Source organism: Cupressus sempervirens, chromosome 3 (assembly GCF_028749045.1).
Source record: "Cupressus sempervirens isolate cs-2001-9-10 chromosome 3, ASM2874904v1, whole genome shotgun sequence".
Taxonomy (NCBI): domain Eukaryota; kingdom Viridiplantae; phylum Streptophyta; class Pinopsida; order Cupressales; family Cupressaceae; genus Cupressus; species Cupressus sempervirens.
The window spans coordinates 2,899,481-2,925,769 of record NC_143120.1 but is presented as its reverse complement, the minus strand read 5'-3'; the positions used below and the strand labels follow the sequence as shown (position 1 = coordinate 2,925,769).

The 26,289-nt window shown below is 37.0% G+C and overlaps 1 protein-coding gene and 1 pseudogene across 4 annotated transcripts in view; both read right to left on the bottom strand.

The window, feature by feature from the left end:
• MTSSB (mitochondrially targeted single-stranded DNA binding protein) overlaps positions 1–26,289 on the bottom strand; it is a 99,697-nt gene that overhangs the window by 67,832 nt on the left and 5,576 nt on the right. The gene's annotated exons all lie outside the window — the stretch shown is intronic.
• On the bottom strand, positions 20,986–23,624 carry LOC149564422 (uncharacterized; annotated as a pseudogene).

The following is a 26,289-nucleotide window of genomic DNA, read 5'->3' as shown; positions in this document are numbered from 1 at the left end:
TGAAAGGCTTTATCTTATAAATCAACAACTAAGTGGTAAATGTCATTTAATTGACTGTCTGTAAGTTGTTTGTATAGATATATGAAAGTGTACTTGGTGAATATCTTGCCTTGATATTCAGATAGGCCATTACCGCATTGAGTACTTAGTGAATATCATTTAGTTGACGTTCTGATAGGTCATTACTCAGAGTACTTGGTGAATATCATTAACTTGATATATAATATCAAAGTGTACTTGGTGAATGTAATGTGTTGGCATTCTTATAGGCCAATACCCATATGATTATATAATGAAATCTTCTGATCAAAGATTTCCCTAGTATATGTAATTTCTAAATATTTCCAATGGTGGTTTTATTTACATAAGATTATCCTTCTAAACTAAGAAGGAGTGTTAATGTGTTTCAATCAAGATAAATATATCAATGAAACATATATCTATCTATATTTGTGCAAATCGTTCAATATATATATGATGGTGTTCTATATATATATATATATATATATATATATATATATATATATATATAATTCATCTATTACCATTTGAAATATTATATTGGCAAGTATCGGGTGATCAAATCAAATGCACAGTTGACCATCTTATATTAACTTTGTTGATGGCACAACTGATTACATATAATGGTTGGCAGTTTAATATAATTCATATATTACAATTTGAAATATTATATTAGCAAGTATCGGGTGATCGAATCAAACGCATAGTTGACCATCTTATATTAACTTTGTTTGCATTAACTTTGTTGATGGCAATTACATATAGTGGTCGGTAGTTTACTTTGTGTATTACAATCCAATCAGGAGCCACATGCCCGATGGGACGTGACTCCACGATGGAGTCATGTAAGGATGTGACTCCCGTCTGATCTATATATATATACACCCTATTCAACCTTTAGTCAAAGCAACAAACACATATTTATTCATAGTTTTATATAATTATACTACAATGTATATCCTTCTCCATTCAATAGTGATCTCTATTATAATAGACATTATTGCGAAGTATAAAACCGTCTTTTGCACTTTATCATTCACAATGATATAATAAAAGACAATAAGAATACCACTAATCTTCATAAAAGGATCTGTCACTATTAAAATTTGATAACATTAATAGTTGAAACCATAGTTCTAAAAAACAGCAATATATTGCCAAAGCTGCAATATATCGCGAGCATTTCAGATGGTCTAGTATATCGTGCTAAATATCGACACCGATATTTGATAAAAAATCGCAGCGCAACATAGGGTTTAAATCGTGGGTAAAACCAAAATAATGCCAAAAAAACGTTGAAAAGTCATCGCAGCTTTTGTTGACTAGTCGTCAGGATTTTAGATCACGAAAGCATTTTAGGTTTTTTACTTTTTATGATGCCTGACGAACTCGAGCCTCATTTGTCTTCACTCGACGACACTCTAGCCTCTAGCGTTTGATATTCACTTGATTGCAAATGACCTCCAACCTACGATTCAATCTATTGTCTACATTAGACCTTTGGTTTTGAAGTCTGTCTGAAACGATTTGGAGTCTAGACTTAAAATACAAATTTGTCTACTCAATTTGGAACTTTTTTTGGAGATTTTTTCATTTTCCTTGGTTGCAAACTTCACACTTCATAGGTATGTGAAATATTTTGTAATTTATATATATATATATATATATATAAAATGTTAATAATTTTTGTTTAAAATTTAACTTATTTTGTAAAATACTAAAATGTATTTTTTGTCTATGTAACTAATTAATAAAAAATTCAAATACATAAATACTGATTAACTGTATTTTAATTTCTTAATTTTCTATAATATATATATATATATATATATATATAATGTAATTAGTAATTTAGTATTACTATTTAATATTGCAATAAATTATAATATATAGCAATTTACTGTATTTATTATACTGTAATAGACATTCCAATCATTATTTTGATTATAAACTCATTCTAGTTTATTTTGTTTATAGACTCATTCCAAATTATTTTAAACCCAAATAGTTAGATAGTAGATCTCACCCTCTTTTTGATAAAAGTTGGATTACAAATCATTAAATTGTATACATTCATACTATTTTAAAATTGTTGCTAATTATGTTTGATATCAAATTTATTTAATATTTGATTGTTCATTCTTATATTTGCAGAGTGCAGACTTTGAGTGTCAGTAACATACCTATAGAAACATGAATAACTAGTGGCGGTAGAGGTAAGGATCCTTTATGAAAACATGGGATCCCATGGGTAATCAATGGACATGTTGAATGTGTCCATTGTCATAAGCATATGACTTCAAGCATAAGTCGATTGAAATACCATCTTGCAAAGATTCCATGCAATGATATTACACCGTGTGACATATGTTCAGAAGACGTTACAAGAGAGGCTTTGACAAGCCTACAAAAATACGCACAAAGGCCAAAAAAAAAAAAAAAGACATTCAAGGCCATGGAAGCCCCAATAGGGACTTTTAGTTCTACAAGATCACAAACAGGTAGAGAGAGTTCTTCTATTGGGCCTCGGATACAAGGATCGGGAAATTCAAGTGGGTCTCTAACAGACTTTTGGGTTCCACGTAACACCCTTGGTGCTCAACCTGGCTTCCTAAGCATTGCATGGAACAAAGAGATGCATGAGAAGACAAAGGTGGCAATTACAACATTTTGGATCTGCAATGATATTCCCTTCAATGCTTTATATAGTCCATATTGGGATCAAGTGGTATTTTCCATTTCTGTCTAGTAAGGGGTTCAAGCCCCCAACTCCCTATGAGGTGAGTGGGTTGTTGTTAGATGGCAAGTAACATTCATCAACTTGTGGAAGAGAAAAGAAAAGTTCGGAAATAGAAAGGTTGCACTATTATATCTGATGGGTGGATAGATGGCAGGAATAGGACACTCATCAACTTTATAGTTGCTTCAAGGGGTCAGTTGGTATTTCTAAAATCAGTAGATGCCTCTTATCAAGTAAAAAATGAACAAAATTTGTGTAACATGTTGGATGTGATGGTAATAGAAGTGAAAGTGGCTAATGTCATCCAAATTGTGACTGATTATGCAGTTGCATATGTGGCAACCAATAGACTTCTGATGGAAATTCATCCCACATTGTTTTGGAGCTCTTGTGTTGCCCATTGTCTTCACTTGCTTCTTGAGGATCTAGGGAAACTGAATTGGGTGGAAAAGGTGGTTGAAGATAGAAGGAATATTTCAAAGTACATCTACAATCTGCATAGGTCTTGAGTCTTATGAGAGAGCACACTAGTGGTAAGGATCTTATATGAGTAGGGATCACACGCTTTGTTACTAATTTTCTAAACTTGCAAAGCATATCTGAGACATTGTTAGAACTTGGGAGAATGTTTCTTGATAAGAAATGATTAGAAAGTCCTTATGTCAAGAAGCCTAAAGTAGAGAAGATTGTGAGGATTGTGTTTGATGCTAGCTTTGAAAAGCTGATGGAGGAAACCCTCAAAGTAAAGTTTCAAGTCTTCATTGATGATGTAGTATTTAATTTTCAAATATTTCCATTGGTTGATTTTTGTATGTTTTATTATGTCCAGGAGTTGTAACCATTGGTGGAGGTTCTACGAATTGTGGCTGGGGATAAAAACCCCATAGGGTTTCTATATGAGGCTATGGATAGGGCAAAAGAGGCTATTTAGCACTTCATTCATGCAATTACCTACTTCTTGAAACCCAAGTATTATTTCTCGAATACTTTTAAAGCAGATGCAGAGGTTCAAATTAGCTTGGACACATATATTCGAAGATTGGTTGCTGATACAGACCTCTAAGACCTCATACTTGATGAGTTACAGAGCTACAAGAGGGAAGAGGGGCCATTGCTTTCTTCTCTTGATTGCAAATGTAGGAGATACACCTTGCAGCCAAGTAAAAAAAACATGTGTTCAGTTTTATCATACCTTTTATTTCGCTCGTGAAGTTTATTGGAAGGTTTATCACATCATAAATGACTTTTTTAATCCTTGAAGATCTATGGTGGCAAGATTATGGTGCCACAATGCCTAATTTTCAATAGTGTACCATCCGAATTTTATCGCAGCCTTGTAGTGCTTCTGGCTACAAGAGAAATTGAAGTAATTTTCAAAACATACACACAAAGAAACGTAATCAGTTGACTCACAAGCGCTTGAATGACTTGGTTTATGTAAAGTACAACCTTCTCTTGCACGAGAAGAAGGTGAAAGGGCAAACTTCATATGAAGCACTAGACTTGGATGACATTGATCCATATTCAGCAGATTGGATTGCTCCTCCTGATGGTGAGAATGCAAATGTGGATGTGGGTGAACCTTTATTGACAAATGAGTAGCTGGTTGAGTCTAAGATAGAGGCAGATGACTGGGATGCAAATGTGGCAACATGTGAGGAGAAACATGAAATTGGTCATCCATCAAAGGCTTTTGTGGAGCATGAGGCACATACTAGGGCACCTGTTGAGGATGTTACCACAGCAACTACTTCAACACCACTCACCCAGCAGCAACGATCTCTTTTGAGTTTTACTTGTAGATGCAATTTATGATTGCTACTTTTAGTTTTCATTGATGCTAAAACTTGAACTTAATATGTATTTAAAAGTTGTAGTTTCATGGAGTTTGGCTGCAATATGTAGTGAACTTATTTATATTTTGATGTTATACTTGTTTTTCGGTTTATGATAGTAGTACTATGTTAATCTATTTAGTTTTAGTTGCTATGAATTACTATTTAACTCAAAACTTTGCTTGATATATGGTAGATATCTCAAATCATTATATGTTCTACAAATTTGGTGTGTGTGTGTGTATACATTTTTAAGAATATTTTAAGAAATTGTGTATTTTCAAATGTTTGATGAAAGTGCCAAATTTTTCGTCGAGTTTTTGCTGATTCCGATATTTTCAAAAAAATTGGGTCGTCTGAGATATTGTCGATACCAAATTTTTAAACTATTGTTGAAACTTAACTAATCAAGTCAAGGCAAGAGGTTTGTTCTTCATTTTCATTTTTGGTTTTTGGGTATACTTTTGTTGCTTGTTTGAGTTTGTTTTTTGTTTGTTTATGAAGAAAAGTTAGAGATCTTCCCTCAAAAAATGCAAGCATCCTTCATGTTTCCATCATTCATATCCAATCCATCTCCAAATACATCCAAACTCCACATTCCCAAATATGTAATGGGGCTTCCAAAACTTGACTACATATTTCCACCAAGAAAACTAATGACTTTTTTACCACATGTAATCGAATCTCCAAAACCTGATTTTGGTCAAAGCTCACATTTTCAAACATTAAATCTCTCATCCAATATACATCCATATGCTTCCAACTTGCATTCTTAGTCATTCAATAGAAAAGTCTTATATTGCCTACATGCAATCCACCTTGTGAAACCCTATTTTGGCCATTATTGCCCAAAATATAAGTTGTTCCAATAATTTCCAGCCTTCTTAAGTGTTCAAAAGATATCTAAATGATACCTAGAACACTTATCCTTCATGGATCTGCCATTATTGTTCGACTCTTGAAAATCTCATGGATCCAATCCAATTGGAATTTTCATGTTGCAACAAACTCTTCAAGATATGTCAGAATTTCTTCAAAGAACATAAACAACTTGTTGAGAAGACATGCTTCGAATCTAAAGAAACAGTATTCATTCGGTTTCCACTTTCTCAATGGCAGCCTTGGAGCCTGAGTTCATGTGGGAATTAAAAAAAAAAGGTAAGGTAAGGTGGTTTTATAGTCCACGACACTATGCCATAGTTTTTGGGTTTACATATGGTGACAGTAATATGGGACTACCTCGTACTCTTTTTCGAGAGGCGCTTGGCGCTACAAACGAGGCGTACATACCCTACCCCCCAGTGGGATTGGAACTTGTGACCTCTCTTTCAAGAGTACAAGTTCTCCACCACTAGGCCAACTCAGAATGTGTTAAGCATTTTGATCGAAAAATAAATAAATAAATAAAAGTAAATAAAGATGTTGCAAGAAAAGTGTTTCCGAGCTTACATCCTGTTGGCTCCTGAATTTACAGTTTTTGAATAACCCAATGATAAGAACAAATACATCTAGGGGTAGCTAATTCCCATGTTCGGGGCCAACTATAAGGCTATACTTCTTCAAGCTTTGCAAGACTAGGCGGGTGAACCTATAGATTCCATTATGTGACCAGTTGCTAAAACCATAAATCTGAATCTGTATTTAGCATATCAAAGCCCCTGAATCTTCTATGCTTTATGCAATTCACATAGACATGAAATAGCTAATAACATGACTTGTGAACTTGATAAGCTAAGTGAGGGCAAATCCTTTCAGCTCTTCGACAGAAAGGGAAAAGGATAATTGATTAATATATTGATTTCAGCATAACCAAGATATGAGCAACAAAACATATAGATCCTGTAGCTAATCAGTGCTTTATATATTGGGCAATTCCACAATCCACAAAACACAAACATACATCCTTAGATATCAGTGATACATCTCATATATCAAGACTCCAAATCTATCTTATCAATTTGTGAATCAAACATCTGCATAAAGACTAAATCTCATACTCGACCAATCCCTTCATGAAATCTGCAACCCTATGATGATAAATCAAGCATTTACATGACTCCTTGAATCACAAGCAAAATGTACCAAAACATACAACCTAAAACAGGTTGCAACTAAGTTTGTGCTCTTTGTTCACAAACTACAGAAGATTACAAAAAGCATAAATAGGAGACAAGAATCAGACTGAACATAAACTCATTGCTACATTTTATTCATTTCCTTGAAACAAATACATAAAGGATGCATGTAAATACCTCATGAAACAACTAAATAGGCTAGAACTATCTCTAAAACTCCATTAATGTTGTTCATACAAGAGAGAAATGCTGGGCATAAATGGTGGGATCACAGCTAGAGCTCTACTCAATAGTCTGGAAAACAACCAACCATCAACAGCAACCCTAAAGAAAGAGAAGAGAAGAGACTAAATAGAATGAAAGCAATCCCGAATCTGCTATGATGCTGTCATTTGTCCACTTGAAGAACTTCCACCTGCTATAGTAGAACTTCTCTCTTCTCTCTTCCTTCAACTGAAAATCAAATCTCCTCATTCTGTTTGAAAAATACGCTCAAGAATGTCTTCAAAACGATGGAATCATATAACTGATTTGCAAGAAGACACAAATGTCACTAAAACTCATGCCAAAACGAATTCGAAATGACTTCAGAGGCAAAATAATACTCTTAGGAACATTTCCCCCAAATCTGGAGCCAACAAACTTCTTTGTTTGCTTTCCAACTAAATCTGAAGCTCCATCATGAAAAACACCTATTCTGCTAAGAATGCCCTTGTTCTCACAAATCTACCTATAACTTCTGCCTGGTTGAACCTGCACATATTCTGACTGCAAAATTGAAAAATTCATATTCTCCCCTTTCAGTTAATATTTAATACTTCATATTTGAATGTTGAAAATATTTAACTTTTTAATAAAGTCGGAAATTTACATTATATCCCAATTTTATCTTAAATTTTCAAACCTGAGAATGCACGTACATGTTGAAGATATTTCAATTTTTCAATATTTTCAACTTTGCATTTACCTTCAACTCTACCTTGGTCAAACCTAGTTGGCTGCCCAATGAGCGCCACGTGTTGTCATCTTATAGGCCGGATCCGCCACCTCATCACCTTGTTAACAGCTCCTTGCCACATGCCACAATTTATCCTCATCCCCACCTTAGCCTTCACCCTAGTATTAACTGTTGAGATGTGGAGATAATTGTCATCTCCACATCTCCACCTTCATTCCTAACAACTGACTAACCGCAGAGATTACATGATAACCTCCTATATCCACTTCTTTGCCCTTGACGCTAACTGCCAGACTTAACCGATGATGTCACGAAACGATTAACTAACCGCCATCTCCTAATCCCCACAGTTATCCTTAACTGCTCACTAACTATAGCGAAGTTGCAATCAACCATTTTCTCCACTTCTCCACAATTAGCCTTAACTGCTCATTTTGCCCTACGAAATCACAATTAGCCACCACGTGGCTACTTTGATTTGTCAAAATGACACGTCATCACTACCACATCACCAGCTGCGTCTGTCAAAATTGTCCTTTATTTAGCTTGAGTTGGCTCCGAGTGGGCCCCTCAAGCATGAGCAAATCTTGGCTTCTAAAAGGCTCGTGCCTCTTAAGACACTTACATTCTAAGGATTAGGGTATATAAAAAATAAACAAACACAACCCACGGCCAATGTGGGATATATGGCAACACTTTTTTCTGCACATTCTTTTCGCAAATTTGGTGGGCACGAGACTGTTTCAGCGTGTCTCCAGTTTGACACCTACAGCTTAGCTAGCAAATGAAGAAATGGGTCCACCTTGCAAGTTTTGGATGCAATCATGAATCTACCATTTCTTCCCGCTTCCTGTATTAGGAAATCGCTAGAACTAAGGTTTTTTTAAAACCCATGAATACTCCTTTGTTTCTTCTTTTACACACGACTAAAAAGTGAAATGAGAACCATAAAATTCCTTTCCTATCAAACATGCACGCAAGCATTGTTTTTTGGTGATTTAAAACTCCATTCCACTGAAACTAGCAACGCTAGTATCTAATTGGTTCACCAACACACCTGATAGCTCATGCAATGACAATAGGAGTCCAGAGTAGCTCACATATTAGATCAGAGGTGGCCTTCTTCATGCACAATCAATGTCGTTGCATCCATGGAACTCTACCAAATACGGTTCACCCCGTACTCTATTCTCCAATAGGGAAAGAGCCATCCCCGAACCTTTTATCGCAGCAGCATCTTTGTTTGGACTTGGCAATTGATTGCAGAATTGCCATATGGCGACATAAGGATGCATGATTTCCTTCCTACAATAGCATCTTCCACCTGTTGGCAACAATGTCTAAAACATATGTAATGAGTATTCGATTCATTACTAAACATACAAATAAAATAAGCTTCCCCTGCTTGCAAACCACATGCTTAGAACCGTTGACACTGCCTTATGACAAAAGATTTTCAAATGCCCATGCCACTCGATTAATGGTCACTCTGCTTGCCAACAGTTTTTTCTTGTGTGCATAGCAAATTTGACAAGAAGTTAAATGAAAACGTTGACCTTAACCTTTTTGGAGCTGAGATAGGTGCAAAGCATTGTTTAGTATGTAACAAAATATCACCAAGAAAACGTGCTCTTTCATCCTTCTACGAATTAGCTCCATAAAGTTTGACTTGAGCACTCCCAATCAGCACTCCACCATGTTTGCTATTATCTTAAAAGAATCATCACCAAGATGAGTTGTATAATTCCATTGGTATCTCTTCTTCCTACAACTTATCTATTGGACTTAAACATCTCCTGTGTCGAGAATATCTCAAATAAGAGGTTCCATTTTTCGAAATCTCGTTTGAGAAAGAAAACTAGACAATTGTTTCATTTGAAAATCACTGTAAAAATTGACATCAACATTTGTGAAACTTGGGACCTCATCAATCTGTCAAGTTCCTTCCTTTATTACTCACTGTAGGCATAAACCCATACACCTGCGATATTAAAAGATAATATGTGCATAATGAATGATATTTTAATGATCAAAGTATTAATTCACTCAGACATAATCAACTCCCATGGTGTCTTGTCAGTTCGAATGAAATAAGTCAGGCCCTCAAGTGGGTTCGACTAAAAAAAAATTCAAACTCAAACACCTGACCCTTTAAAATGATCCACTGAACTCAATTGACTGATTGGAACCAAAATCAATCACTATCAAAACACTTAAAACTCATTTTACCCTTTTCCAATAACTATAATTTTCTGCCAGGAAGCCCTATGAGCCAGCTTTAAAATTTGACTAAATCAAACAATCTGACCCTAAAAATAAGCATACTGATTCTTTGTTCCACATTCTTGCACCCTATCAGATTTTGTGGCATGACGACATTTGGGTCAAAAGATATTGACCGTCTAAGTTGCTTACTTGAAATTGCCTGCAAACAAACATGTCAAAAAACAATAAAGTGTGTTGGGTTTTGGCTTTGAAACCAAGTCAAATGATCACTTGGGGGCACGAAAACTGGGGCATTAGTTTACTGTCACAAGGAGAGTATAAATCTGTGCTTTGGGCTCATGATGAATAACTGGGCCAATATGGTAGGTGTACGAAGTTGGGTTCTCAGAATTGCAAAACTAGGAACACTAGCAGAACACTGATTTTTACAACTGGAAAGGACCTGAGAAAGTGTGCAAACGAATTCATCAAGACTTGAACATTGACACAGTATTTTCAAAGTAGAACATGGTGGTACAATCCATTTGATCTCATCTATCACATATTCAAAGTTATGACATCTTGAACAAGGCTACCAACCAATCTACACTGACACCAGTAAAACTTAATAAATTGCATTTGGAATCACGCTTAAAAATTAATCAAACGGATTCGTCATAGACTTAAATCTGGAACATAGCATGTCTCTAACCCCTAGAATGCAATGCAAAAGGAATTTTTTCAAAGTCAACTAGGTCAAGTTTATAACTGGTCAATCAGGGCTTCCCAAAACTCTGAGAAATATGCATTAGCATGGCAACAGTAAGCATCCAACTTTGAGGGATTAAAAACCTAGTCAAAACATATCGAAACGACTTGAAATCTGAAACATAGGTTCTCTAATATGCATACTAAACACTCCCAAAGTAGTGAGTCGTGAATCTTTACCAGATGCAAGATATTCAATTACAAACTAGGCTTCTTGTTGTTGTTTGACACTAAAGCAAAAATGCAGATTTAAGCAATGCTCAAAACGAAACTTCACAGAATGATTTGGAAGGGCAATTTATCATCATGGGACGCATACACATATTGAATGCAAAGTGTTAGAAACGTGAAACACTTCATAGGCCTCAAAATGATGATCGGGTACATATGCACGAAAAAATGCTTATAAGGGCTCAATTTGACTTGAAATTTAGAATGACTCGAAATCAAGGATTCAATTTTGAGTCCCATCACATCCAGATATCACTGAGAAGGTTTTTAAAGTGCCAGAAACTCCAGAATGTGCAAATCTAACAAGGGAGAATTCACAACAACTATGAAATGAGAAAAGCTTGATTACATCAAGTTTTCAAATGACAACAAACAATTGATCAAAAAGAATGAAAGGCTATCAAAAGATGCAACACCAAAGTTATCAAGATGAATGCAATGGCACCACGTACAAAAATTCCCGATCCTGTGATCCTTCATGATTGCATCACCAAGTACAAGGCCTTTGTTGATAATCTATAGGATTGATTCAAAAGTTTCAACATTTTCTTCAATTGTATTTTCAGCTTTGTAGATTCTGAAGATAGCTTGTGTGTAATCCATTTGCATGTAACCCGATTACATGAACCTTCAGTCATTTAATCCAACAAATCTTTCTTGTTTGACTTAGTCAAGGTGACTGAGTTTCTCCCACCTTTTTCTCCTTTCTCTCACTCCTTTGCCTATATAATGGAGTGCCCCTCATTGTAAAAATCATTTGTTATATATGTAAGAGAACCTTGTCAAACATGTGCAAGCACAACTTTGATTGTGTACTACAAATTTGAAAGAAAAGTGAACAAAAAAAGTAGTTGGATTTGAAGCTTTGACTAGAAAAAATTATGATAGAACAAATTGGAAGTTGTGACTGCAATTTGTTTCTATTATCTTTGATCAAAAGATATCCATCATTTTGATATCAACAATATTGGTCTCCCAAATTATCAACATATGATATTCACCAAATACTCAATAAGGTTTAATATTATATTTGATATCATGAGTATTGGTCTCCCATAATACATAATATTCACCAATTACTCAAAATTGTTTAATATCACATCTGATATCATGAGTATTGGCCTCCCAGAATATCAATGACATTCAGCAAATACTCTTTGAGTAATGGCCTTCTAGAATGTTGAGATGCAAGATATTCCCCAATTATTGTGAGAAATGGCCTTCCAGAACATCAAATCGCATGATATTCACCAAGTACTATGTGAGTAATGGCCTTCCAGAATATCAAGAAACATGATATTCACCAAGCACTCTGTGTAATGGCCTTCTAGAATATTAGTATGCATAACATTCACCGTGTACTAAAAAATGTTTATAAGGTTTGTGCACATGCAATCTCATAATGCTTACCATATAAACATCCACCATGCAAAGTATAATCTTTTATGATCGGCATTGACATTGTAAGATATCCATCATAATAGAAAATTAAGTTATTGTAAGTTCATCACCTTTCAATAACTTCTACAAATACAAGGTGACATCATTTGGAAGTGGTCACTTCCTCATGATGTACACAGGAGGGTAGGTCCATTAAAATCACACAATCACGAGGTATATTCATGAATCATAGTCCTCGTCTTCTACAATTTATTGATCACAAAAGAATCAATCTCAACATGGTTTACTCCCTCGGAATCAATATGACCAAGGTCACTAAAGGTTGACGGAATCACATCCTCTATTTGCTCGCTCTCTTTCAAGATTGCCTTAATGAAATGTTAGGGTCCCTCTAAAGCCCAATCTCCCTCTTTTTCCTACAAGAACACTCTTGGAAAAAAATCAAGGTAAACAATACTTATAATACAAAAGAATGTTACTAGTTTAACTCATGCCTGATACTAAAAACAACACAAATATAATTCTCATTAATATTATTATGATTCACATTATAATTCTCAATTGTATAATTTCATATATTTATAATTTATATAGATTTAAATTCAATAATGTACAATCATAAAAAAAGATTCAACAGCTGCTGCTCTCAATGTCTGTTGCGGTCGGGAGCCGCTGTTTATCGTTTCCGCCTGCGTGTTGGGGGATAAGTCTACGTAGAAGGAATGGGGAGTTGCGGAGAGAGCTTTGAGAGTTTTTGTGGAGTCGGGGTCGGCCAGCTTTTGATGCTCTGATAGGGCTTTCTTCCCTCAGTGGCGTGGAGAGCACTTTTGGAATCTGGTGGGTCTGGTTTTAGAGTTTGGCTGGGAGGCAATGCCTTTGAATCTGAGCATGGGGCAATCGGTGGCCCCCGAAGCTCAGATTTTGACTGAGGATCTGGACATGGCTGATACATCTTTTCAGATGCGAGGAGGGGCTAATGGCCAGATGGGCAATGTCCCATCTGGAGAGAACGTGGCCTCATCAAAAGGTTCTATCCGAATTAAGAAGACGAATGGGTGTTTGGAGAGATCTGATGATCGACCAGTGCTAGTTATTCAACTGGAGCAAATTTCAGAAGATGTAGAATATTGGGGCAAGCATGCGCTCATATGCAAGTTTTTGGGTCTCCGACTCCCTCTACCTGTGTTGGAATCATGGGCTCATTGGATTTGGAATCCAGAAGGGGATATGGAAATTCTACTAGCGGCTAACAACTATTTTATGGTTATTTTCTCAAGCATGTCGGACAGGAGCAAAGTATTCGAAGGAGGCACATACTTCTTTAACCATGTTGGGCTATTCATCAAACCCTAGCACACTGGATTCAATTCCGCTGAGGAGATCCCGTCTCGGGTCCCTGTATGGATTCGGCTTCCACGTTTGCCACTGGAATTTTGGAGAGAGGATATTCTTCATTCGATATCTCTTTTGCTTGGGAAACCAATTGGGTCGGCCACCCAAACCCAGGATCGAAAGGTAATTTCATATGCACGAATTTGTGTGGAGTTTGATCTAAATCTGCTGCCTGATTCTAAAGAAATTTGTTTAGGCTCTTGTTCATGGATTCAGCAGTTGGACTATGAGACTCTACCCTTCAGATGCAGGATTTGTTGTGAGTATGGGCACTTGCAACGCAAATGCCCCCGAAATAAATTTTCTCAATCATCAGCAACCACGATGCTGACCCCTAAGGATGACAAAGGCAAAACCCTGATGCCAGCTGGTAGTGAAGCCGCGTAATAAAGGAAAGGGGCAGAAGAGAACTTGGACGAATAGACAAAGTGATGACACCTTCAACAGGTTTAATGTGCTGGAGAACTTAATACAGGAGGAAGGTATACCTGTTGAGACACCCCCGAGTGATAACTCTCTTTTGGAACCCCAGCTAGAGGAAGTTGAGAATCTAGTCCAAATTCTTGAGGAAGTACAAGGCCAGACTGTTGGCTCGGATGGATTGATTCAGGAGTCATGTTGTGATATTCCTAGTAGCTCACATCCCCGTGATTGTCCAAATATCATAGCCTCTACCCACTCTGGCAAGAAAGGAGTGACCGACAACACAAAAGGCTCTAAAGCTACATCCATATTGGGATTACAGCAAAAGCCCTTTAAAAAAGGGACCTCAGAAAAATCTGCTAAGAGTGGAAGGAAAACGGATCAAGAGAAAGTTAAGATGATGGGTGAGACTTTGGTTGAAGCGGGGTTTGTGAAGCCCATTGACTCCCACTTCTCGCAATCTTCTAAATGATTGTTATTTCATGGAATGTTAGGGGGTTGAACAGCATCCCTAGACAAAAGGTTGTTCGCAGATTGATAGATTCTCACTCTCCAGATGTTTTTTTCATTCAGGAAACTAAACTTTCAGTTGATGAATTAAATAGTTGTGGGCCAAAGTTATGGCCCCATGGTAGCTGGCAGGCAGTAGGTGCTCAAGGAAGCTCAGGTGGTCTTGCTTGTCTCTGGAATCCTAAGAAGGTAACTCCCCTGTGGTGGGTTACAAGCAGATCCTCCATCTCTTTTATGGCTTCTCACTTTGAGATAGGTGAAAGGTGCTTGTTTTCCAATGTTTATGCTCCTAATGATTTAGTTGGAAAATCTCTTATGTGGCCACATGTTAAATTTGTCCGATCTTTAGACCCTTTCCTTCCTTGGATTGTTGCTGGAGATTTTAATACTGTTACTAATCTTGAGGAAAAGAGGGGAGGAATTTCTCGATTGGGTCCTTCTTCTAGTATGCTTAGAGACAACATTAGTGCTTTGAACCTTATTGATGTTAAACCCGCTTCTAGCTTATTCACCTGGAATAACAGGAGTGGGATGGAGGCTATCTCTGAAAGGCTTGACAGGTTCCTAGTATCTTGTTTTTGGATGAATATTAGATGGGCTACCAGTTCAGAAATTCTTGATTGGAGAGGCTCTGATCACTGGCCTATCATGCTCTCTGTCGCTCCTTTCAAGACTTCTACGAATCCCTCTTTCAAGTTTCAGCTGATGTGGTTGAGAGATCCTTCCCTTCATGATCTTATGATAGCCTGGTGGTATGAGGGCAGGCCCCCTCATGGAACTTCCATGTACACCTTTGAGAAGAGGCTTCAGCATGTGAAGTTCAGGTTGAAACAGTGGAATAAACAGTGTTTTGGAAACCTTCAAGAGCATTTAAGGGGGGCCCAGGCCAGGCTAGACAGTGTCACTCGCCAGATCAAGGACCAAGGAATGACTCCTGATTTAATGTCTGAAGAATCCTCAGCTTTGAGGGAGATTGAAGAATGGGAGCTTCGTGAGGAAATATTCTGGAAACAAAAGTCTCGGGTGGATTGGTTGCTGGAAGGAGATAGAAACACTGCTTTCTTCCACAACACTGTTAAAGCTCGCAGGTTCGGAAATTCTATTACTTCTCTTGTATCTTCTTCTGGAGATCATCTCTCTTCCAAGGAGGCAATTTCTTTAGAGGCCACTAATTACTTCTCTCAGCTCTTCTCTAAGGAGGAACCTATTTCCTTGGTGGAGACAAGAGCTATTTTAGATTGCATTCCTCATCTTGTGTCTGGCAGTATGAATAGAGATCTGTTAAAACCTGTTATGCTTGAAGAGCTGGAGAAGGTGGTTTTTGGTATGATTTAAGGTAAAGCCCCGGGCCCAGACGGATTTCCCATTGAATTTTTCCAGGAGTTTTGGGAGATTATTAAATTTGATCTTCTAGAAGTTGTTCAGGAATCATATCAAAATAAACAAATGCTCAAGTCCTTGAATGCTACTTTCCTGACTCTCATCCCCAAGATTGATGGAGCTAACAGGTTGGATCAATTCAGAACTATTGCTTTATGCAATGTCACGTACAAAATTATCACAAAATTAATTGCTGAAAGGCTTAAGCCTTTTCTTGCCTCTTTGATTTCCGAGGAACAAGGAGGTTATGTTGGTGGTAGACAGATTCTTGATGGAGTGGTTATAGCTTCGGAAGCTATTCATTCTATGGCCATGTCCAAGGAAAAGGCTATGTTTATTAAGCTGGATTTGGCTAAAGCTTACGACCGAGTTAGTTGGGAGTTCATGGGTCGTGTGCTTCTTGCTTTTGGATTTGATATGGAGTGGGTGGATTGGGTTCTCAACTGTGTGAATTCCACTTCCTTTTTAGTCCTTATTAATGGAGAACCTACTGATCTATTCTCTGCTTCTCAGGGGCTTCGGCAGGGGGATCCTATCTCTCCATATCTGTTTATCATTATGGCAGAGACTCTGGGCAGATTTATAAAATCTCAAGCAGAAAAGGGACCGGTTCAAGGGTGGAAGTGGCACAATGACATTCCAACATACACGCACCTCCAATTTGTGGATGATACTGCATTGATGGGTTTGGCTACCATAAATGAAGCAAGGAACTTCAAAGCGATTTTGGATACTTATTTGAAAGCTTCTGGACAGCAGATTAATGAAGGTAAATCATCTATTTATTTCTTTAATACTCCTCAGTCGATTCAGGTCAGGATTGTTAGAATTTTCAAGTTTCGGGTTACTTCCCTTCCTTTGATTTATCTTGGAGTGCCACTGGCCCTGGGAACTCAGCTGAAAGATTATTGGCAAGGTCTGTTGGACAAATTTCGGAGCAAGGTGAGTCATTGGACTCATAGATGGCTCTCCTCAGCTGGAAGGGTCACCCTCCTCAAGACTGTGATTCAGACTCTTCCCATTTATAGGTGTCTGGTCCAAACTCCTCCCATTGGAGTTATGAAAGATTTTGATGCTTTGTCGTGACAATTCCTTTGGTCAGGCACTCTCCTCTCTTCTAAATGTAGCTTGGTCAAGTGGGACACTGTTTGCCAGCCTAAGATTGCTGGGGGATTAGGCCTTAAATCTATGGCTCTTGGTGTCAAAGCTCTGGCGGCTAAGTTATATTGGAGATGGTGCAAGAATCAAGATCGAGATTGGGCTAAAATTCTGGCCCATAAGTATTTCCCAGGAGAGGATCTTCAGGATATTCCTAGACTGGAGCTAAATGGTAAGGGATCCTTTATTTGGGACACTCTTAAAAGAGGTGCTCCTCTCATCAAGGACGGCCTCTTCTGGATATGTAATGAGGGATCGAGTGTGTTATTCTGGCAAGACTCCTGGGATGGCTATCCTCCCATTCTCTCCAGCCATCCAAATCTTCAGCCTCTATGTCCGATTTTTTCTGCTGTAGGATGGAACAAAGTTGTTCACTTCAAAACTATGAAGAGTTGTGGTCCGATGATTGTTGCTAGTTGGAAAGATCCTCAGGACTGGCCCCCGGGGGGCTCCTCGGAGATTCGGGCAGAGCTGGCCAATCTTCTCTCTCTTAGGCTGTGCAGTTCTAAGGACAAAGATATCCTGGCTTGGGGTCCTAGCCCTAAAGGTAGTTTCAGTGTAACCCAGGGGTATGCTCGGCTGGATAGTCAATGTAATGAGATTCAAGAAATTCCCTGGTGGCGGAAGGTTTGGAATAGATTCTCATGGCCTAAATGTAATTTTTTTCTATGGCTGGTTGCTCAAAAAAAGTGTCTTACGTGGGATAACCTCCAGAGAAGAGGGTTTCAGGGTCCTTCGCTCTGCCCCCTCTGTAGGATGCATGGAGAAGATGTTTCTCATTTATTCTTCTTATGCCCTCTCTCTAGAGAAATCTGGCATAAGTGGTGGGAGGCATGGTGTCATGGATGCATTCATGCTGAATCTCTTATTGAGTTTTGGGATAGCCTGGGTAGACCCCCTACAAAAACCTCATTCCTCTAGGTGGCCTGGGCTGTTGGACCTTCTTTCATTCTTTCGAATCTCCCTAATTCTACTCTACCTCCCTTTTCCAAGGGTAATACAACCTCCTGCATCCACTTACACACGCAAAGGTAGTTAGATATAATTTTCTTACTATTATGATAATAGATAAGCTTCTACTATTAGTTGATGTTTATCTATTTGTAATCTATTGTAAATATTAGAATGTTTCTGATATTAATTAGTCTATAGTTATATGTTATTTTTCTTTTAGCTAAAATAGAATGTTTCTATTCTTTACAGTCGTTTCCTAAGGGAACATCATTTTAGTCTTTTGTATATATTGACCTTTCGGTTTTTATTAATATCAAACAAGTATTTTACCAATTACATCATAATATGGTATCAGAAACAATACTCTAACAAATTTAAAAAATAATTATAATTTCTTGGTTGAAATTATCTACTTTTATTTTTGAAACTATTTTCATGCAATTGTTTCCAAAACCTCTGGTTCGACTAGGGTTTTCTGGCAAAAAATTGCACCATTTTGTCTGTGACTCCGGCAATTTTTTCTAGTCTACAAATGCGTGCCCTTCTATCTGAAACTAGCGGGACTGAATCCTCTAAAAATCGAGGGTTATTCTCTGTTGTTCACATGGAGATCTATTTGGATCCATTTGACGCCATTTCTCTACAACTCACGTCCAAATTTTGTTGGCACTCATGTTCAAATTTCTCTGAAATCGCACGTCTATTTTGTGGCCTGTTTTTTCTATAAAAAAAATTAAAGTGGTCGTTTTTTGCCTATTTGAAGGCGTCTAGGTTTTTTACAAACCTCTGTTGGTTATTCGTGCCAAATTCTACAATTTTCTCTGCAAATCTGCCATTTTTCTAAGTTTTTTTTGCTGCCAAGGTCATTTTTGTTAGAAACCCTAATTTTCTATACTAGATCAAAAAATTATAGATTCTTGGTGGATTTTTCAAGATCTCAATTGAGTTGTCTGTTTTTTCTAGATGCCTCGATTTTTGAGCCAGCGGATCCAAAAATCGACAACATTATTTTTGAGTTTTTCAAGCTCCCTATTGAGTATCCCTTCAAATTTTCTAGGTCTATTTTTTTGCCTCAAGGTACAGGCCTTCACAGAGTTTCACACTTTTTCATTGAAAAACGTGATATGGCATCTTTGACTAATATTTTGCTCGAGAGCTATTCAAAATTCAATGATCACAATTATGGTACACGGAAGAAGATGCTAACAATCTTCGAATATCGCGACAACGATAAGGTGGTTCTAGTTTACAATAGTCTTCTCAGCAAAGGTCCTCTACTCCAGCTTCATAAGGCTCCAGGAAAAAGAAAATTCGATGCACCTATTGCCACAAGTATGGGCACCTAAAGGTTGAATGTCAAAAGCACTTAGCTGCCCTATCTAAGCAATCTGGTTCACAGCCCACAACGAACAATGCGGAGCACTTTGAGCAAACAAAATTTGTCTTTTATGCTTTTTAACAACTTTGTGCTCTCGATAGATTAACCCTTAAGAGAGGTTGTTACGATAATATATAAGCTTTTATTATTAGTTAATGGTTATCTATCTGTGATCTATTGTAAATATTAAAATGTTTCTAATTGTTAAGTTACAAGGATCGTTGTAGATGTAATAGCACTAACATGATATTTGGTATGTGCATTCCAAAAGCAACTCTCCTCATATTAATAAGCATAAGCCATGAATAGGTGTGTCCCTTTAAGGGACATGTCTATTTGTTAATTAACAATTAATATTATAACATAGTAATAATATTATTATTATATAATTATAATACATATAACAATAGTTGTATATATATATATATATAAATTTATCTCATATAATAAACACATATATAATTATACCTCATGAGATATATATATATATATATATATATATATCCAAATTGACTAAAAACTTTAACACTAATATTAGTTATGATATTGCTATCAGGGTTGTTAGAAGTTGTAATCTTTCCTTGGTGTGTTTATAAACCAAGGTTAGAACTCCTTTCTTTATTGTTGTAATATATTAGGATATAAGCCAAGGTATCCTAATATATTTCTTTTTTGTCCTTTTTCCACTACATCTTATTTTGTCATCTAGTGGAATATGTGAGGACAAATATATATTGTAATTTCTAATTTTAGATTATTCCTCCTTAAGAGGAATCTCACACTTGGCCTCACACACTTATGAATGGTGGCATTCATAGACATGGGAGTTACATTCTAACTCCTCTCTCTCATCTCTATTTAAGAGATGACCCTCTTCTCTCATTTCACAATGAGGTTTCTTCCTCTTCTCAATTATTGTATGAGCAATTGCTCTCTTGCTCTTTCTCTCTTTCTTCTTAGGCTTTTCATGCCTCATTCATAATATCACAAGGGGTTTTCTATGCTTTCCCCTTTCCAAATATCTTGTCTCATGGTGTTGGAGCTAAAAGCTTTCTCTCTCCTATTTTATGGTAATATCTTTTCATGCATTTACTCACTTAGATTCTTTCCTGGTATTGCTTATTTACAGATTTCTTTTTCCATTTCTAACATGGTATCAGAGCAGTTTAATCTTTGTTTTGAGTGTTTGCATGAAGGTACGATTCAAAGGAGACTCTTGAGAGAGATTTTACTAATTTCTTCTTTAATCTTCTTAAGATGGAAGAAATTGAATTTTTTTTGAGTTTGGCTGGTTTACCGCCAAACCTGATTAACTTCTGTTTGCTCTAATTTGTGCAGGTTACTTCTTATTTTCTAATAGTTTTCATCTAACCCCCTTTGGAAGGCCTGCCGCCAAAGGGTTTTCCTTATTAGCAACTCTGTGCTCTTTTGATATCTGTCTTGCCTGTCCTCCCTTCAGCTTATGCGTTTTATTAGCATTCTGGTTTCCTGCATAGGTTTGGCTCGCACTTTGTTTTTTTTGGCCTTAAGTTTTTGGCTCCTTGTCAGGGACCGTTTCAACTTTTTCTTTTATGCATGCCTTCAACTATGTCATATGGAAGGTAAAGCGAGTATGCAAAATTCTTGACCTGATTATATGTTTTGCCCACCATATCTTTGGTGTGCATAAATAATTTGTTTGGATAGCGGGCAGAGATTACTACGGCTTCCTCGGCCACCAGGCGGTTTCCTCCGTTGAATGCAACGAGAGCAGAGCTTTTCCGCTTCGATATTTCATTTATTGCTATAGAAATTGGGCTCTGCTCGGGCTTCAAATTTACCACTGCAACCTTCATCCATTCTGACCCTAAATCTATGCTACATACTGCGCAAAATGCAGGTGCAAATGCTACAGTAGCAAACAGAACAGCAACTTCAATCACATAATTTGTTGCATTGTTTATACCTTCTCGGTGGAGCTTCCTCATCTCTTTTGCAATACCATTCACTTTTTTATTAGTCCTCCGAGTCTGCTTTAGTTGATGATGCACATCCTGTTTTAGCTCATCTCTAGGTTGATTTAGATTCTCGGCTTTAACTGCACCTGCATTAACCAAAGCATCCTTTATCTCAGCTGCTTCTTCTGAGGATTGTAGACCTTCAGCAAATCCAAGGCTATTTTTGTCATCCTATTTAATGTATTCACATTGATGCCCCCTGCTATAATTCTTGGAAAATATCTCCCTCATGGCATGCTACACTTCAGCCTAAGCTGTGGCTTGTGATGGCACTGGCTGCTATTTACCGTTATCAACAGATTGTTATCGACGAGAATGCTGAGGAACACTCGGTTAAACTTATGGCAACGGGTTTTGTTCCTTTAACTTGCCCTCACAACGTTGGCAAGAATGTCCAATCCAGGAAAGTTAAGAATATTCAATCTGGGAGACGCGCAGCAGCCTGAAGTGCCCTGTCCTAAATCTTGCCCTATCATTAAGTTGCATTTATGTAGAACTAATAGTCAAAGTTTTAGCAGAGTTATCACTTGAGCATTTTTGGCTCTTTGTCAAAATATGACATGCTATAATTTTTCTTAGCATGCCTGAAGCCAGTGTGATTATTTGGTTTTTATATAGATTTCGGAGAAAACAGCAGATTGTCTATATGACAATCCTTGGTGAAGTGTTGTGGAGGTGTTTCGCCCCTTTATGCATAACTACAATTTCTGTGTTCCTGTGTCCTTAAAACTTGCCGAGAGGATTCCAGAAAACCTCCATGCATCCCAGAATGGTTATGTCTACAGTATTATTTTAGAGACTATGAACTGGAGATGGTTGAGCACTCGGGAATTATCACTCAATTTAATGGGTGATAAATTTCATTGTGTACCTGGATGACTGGTAAGGAAGCCTTCATCTACAGATAAGATATTGAGAATAAGTTAAAATCTGTGTATTGGAATTTGCTAAGATCATTCTTTTATTCCATTATTTCTACGTTGAAGCTCAGCTGCCTGTTCTACCCGACGACTCGAAGGCCTGTGTGAATAGTCTTCACACCCAGAGCCATGTCAGGCACTGGACACGTAGGATAATAATTGAATCTTAGAAAAGAAGTATGCTCTTCAAACTTTGAATCGAAATAATCATTGGGCAATCCTAAGCTTCTAGATATTAGTCCCAGCAATTTGAACGATAGCTTCTCTACAGCCTCAGCGTATTTCTCACAGGCCTCCCTCAGATGCGGTGGGTTTTCTGGCCACTAATTTGTCAAGGGCATCGTTTCACTGGAATCTACTTCAAATGACGAGGAAGATGAATTGTGCCTCTGCATGCAAAATCTAAGACTTGTTTCCAGTCTCTCACATTCTTCGTGAGCTCATTGTCATAGTAGCCAAAAGGGTTATTGAAGTCTCTTCTGACTTTGGCCTAGTCTTGAACGGGCAATGAGAAGAACTGAGCTGCTTGAGATTGGAGCGTGTGGATGAGGTGGAGAGGGACGCCATGGTTTATGACTTGGAAGAACCCCCAGTCCTTGCAGGCTCTCTGGATTTCGCTTGTTGCCATGTCTATGTTGTTAAGATCTATCATTGGGACTTGCTCACCAGCTGAGAAGTCGCTTAAATTGTTACCAATTCGGGGCCTGTCTTCCGGAGAGACTACAAAGGCTGGATCAATGTTCAAAGCAACTTTTACATCGCTCTGTAATCCCTTTGTTTCGTTTCCTTCTTGATCAATGTTATCCTTAAGAGTCTTAGGGGAAAATAAAAGTATAGTAGGCAAATCCAAGCCTCGAGTATGGATGAAAAAGCTGAAACCGACAATATTTCCTCTGTTTGTCGAATTGGAAGACAAATTTCCGAAGCTTCTCGGGGTGAAGCAAGGTGTCCCGTGAAGCGGCTACCCTTTCCTCATTTAACTGACGCTTGTTCTTTTTTCCCAGGTGGAGTTTAGTTTTTGGGCCTGTTGGTTTCTATGTAATGTTAAGTTTATCTGCCACTTTGTTGTATTTATCTGTGAGAAATGACAGAGATTTTGAATATCTCTGGGAATCATTATGAAGTTTCAATATTCCCACTCTGTAGTTTATAACAACTGTTCTGACAGTAACTATTTTTGAAAATCTTGTTTGATTCTTTATTTTAAATTTCGGAGCCCTATTTCAAGCATACCCTCAGCAGAAGCCTCGCCGTTAGAGTAGATAATCCAAGCAACATCACTAATGATGTTTTTGGGGCTAAGTGGTTGAACAGTGTTTTTTAATTGATGATAAATTAAGTGGTTGGGAGAGATGGATTTTAGAGGTTTTTTTTGTCTTTATTCATCATATTCATTCTTCTTGATATATTTTTTATAGAAGTATCTTCTCAATGCTTTTTGTTAAAGGTAAATATTGTGACTTATCGTATATTTATTTAAGTATATATGGGTGCACACATATATATCCAAATAAATATATAATTTCATTTATGACTATTATGATTGAGAACTTGTTATATACCTTCACAAAATGAATTGAGTACTCATGTTTACCCTTAATGGAGTTTTATACCTGATATCTATATTTAGTTGATCTTCCTTAAATCATTTTACTTAATTGGATTATGAGTAATCTTACACATTTGCCTTATTCTGATATTTTGATATGCACATAGTTGCACTATTATGCGTTTATAGCATCATTCTATGCCCATGTTGGCACTTTATGGTTTTATACCATTGATATACATGATTTATATGATATTTGTTTTGAGTTGCATAGGGAGCCAATTTTTTCAAGGATAACTATGTAGGTTCCCTCAGTATAACTGATACATAGTTTCCTTATCTGGCCCATGGAGTATCCCTCCATCCTATATTGGTATGCACTCATTTTATATGGAGTTTCCCTCCATTTGATCCTATCTGTTCCATTTTGATAGGATAATATTTTTATGGAGTTTCCCTCCATGTTGTTCCATTTTGTTCCTCAATGAAGAGGATACTATTATTGGAGTTTTCCCTCCAAATTCAGGTGATTTGATCCAATTTAAAGGCAATATGTTGTTAAATCCTCATAATCCATTCGTTTGAGTATCCTAACAAATCATGATAATACTAATTTGATCAGCGTGTCTCTCTTTTTACTTTATTTTCATATATTAATGTGATAATGATCTGCATACTTTATTGCTTAGATCATGAGTCATGCATGTTATGGAGGGACGCCCCCATTAGCTTGCAGTGGGATGATTCATTAAGTGGATTGTCTATATCCACGTGATTGATGCAAGATTGATGCAAGTATCATTAGTTGGCCTTGTCTGTGGTCATTTGTGCATTAGTATAATATACTTTTCATGAGAGCATTGATCAAGCTTTTTACTCAATTTGTCCTTGTTGACAATTTTTTTGAGCATATACTTTATCTTGATATCAGGTTATCTCCATTGTTTTGTGGTAACATGTTTTACTCATTGTTTCTCTATGAGAGTTTTATTATCCTTATTCAAAAGGATTTCGAATTTGCATATATGATGGCATTCTACTTGTGGATATTTGTCTTGTTGTTCTTTTTTTTCAGGTAATCCATCAAGGAACCTTCTCAAAGATGTGTCTATGCTTCCACTTGATCACATTCAAAGGACTCATGTACTTCTCTTGGATCTGCAAATGTACCATATGGCTTGAAGACAATCAAATTACTTCATCTTGAAGATTAAGTTGCAGATTTTTGTAAATTATGGGTTTAATACCCTTTGATGTAATTACCCCAAGTAAAGATTAAAGGGGGGTGTTAGAAGTTGTAATCTTTCCTTGGTGTGTTTATAAACCAAGGTTAGAACTCCTTTCTTTATTGTTGTAATATATTAGGATATAAGCCAAGGTATCCTAATATATTTCTTTTTTGTCCTTTTTCCACTACATCTTATTTTGTCATCTAGTGGAATATGTGAGTACAAATATATATTGTAATTTCTAATTTTAGATTATTCCTCCTTAAGAGGAATCTCACACTTGGCCTCACACACTTATGAATGGTGGCATTCATAGACATGGGAGTTACATTCTAACTCCTCTCTCTCATCTCTATATAAGAGATGACCCTCTTCTCTCATTTCACAATGAGGTTTCTTCCTCTTCTCAATTATTGTATGAGCAATTGCTCTCTTGCTCTTTCTCTCTTTCTTCTTAGGCTTTTCATGCCTCATTCATAATATCACAAGGGGTTTTCTTTGCTTTCCCCTTTCCAAATATCTTGTCTCATGGTGTTGGAGCTAAAAGCTTTCTCTCTCCTATTTTATGGTAATATCTTTTCATGCATTTACTCACTTAGATTCTTTCCTGGTATTGCTTATTTACAGATTTCTTTTTCCATTCCTAACAAGGGTTTAACTATGTGATTTTGAGTCAAACTCATTGACCCATGTTTCATAAGTAGTGATTCAACATGAATCATCTCTCATGAGAATAAATGGAACACTTAGCACTCATTGGATCTAAGTGATGCTCACAAGGGTGAAGCACCAGGACTTCCCGGGAGGTCACCCATCCTAGTACTACTCTAGCCTGAGCGCGCTTAACTACAGAGTTTCCTCCATGGTTAAAACCAAAGCTTGTAACCCCATTTGCAAAACCTTCACCAAGTGTTGTGCCTTACGAACCATTCATTAGAAAGCCCCTTAAGCTCATCAATTGATAAGTAGGAGATAATTTCCACAAGAAGACAAATTATGATATTGCTATCAGGATTTAACTGTGTAATTTTGAGTCAAACTCATTGACCCATGTTTCATAAGTAATGATTCAACATGAATCCATCTCTCATGAGAATAAATGGAACACTTGACAATCTGTTAGCTAGTTTGCACTAATATTAGTTAGTTTGTAGTTGTTTGTTAG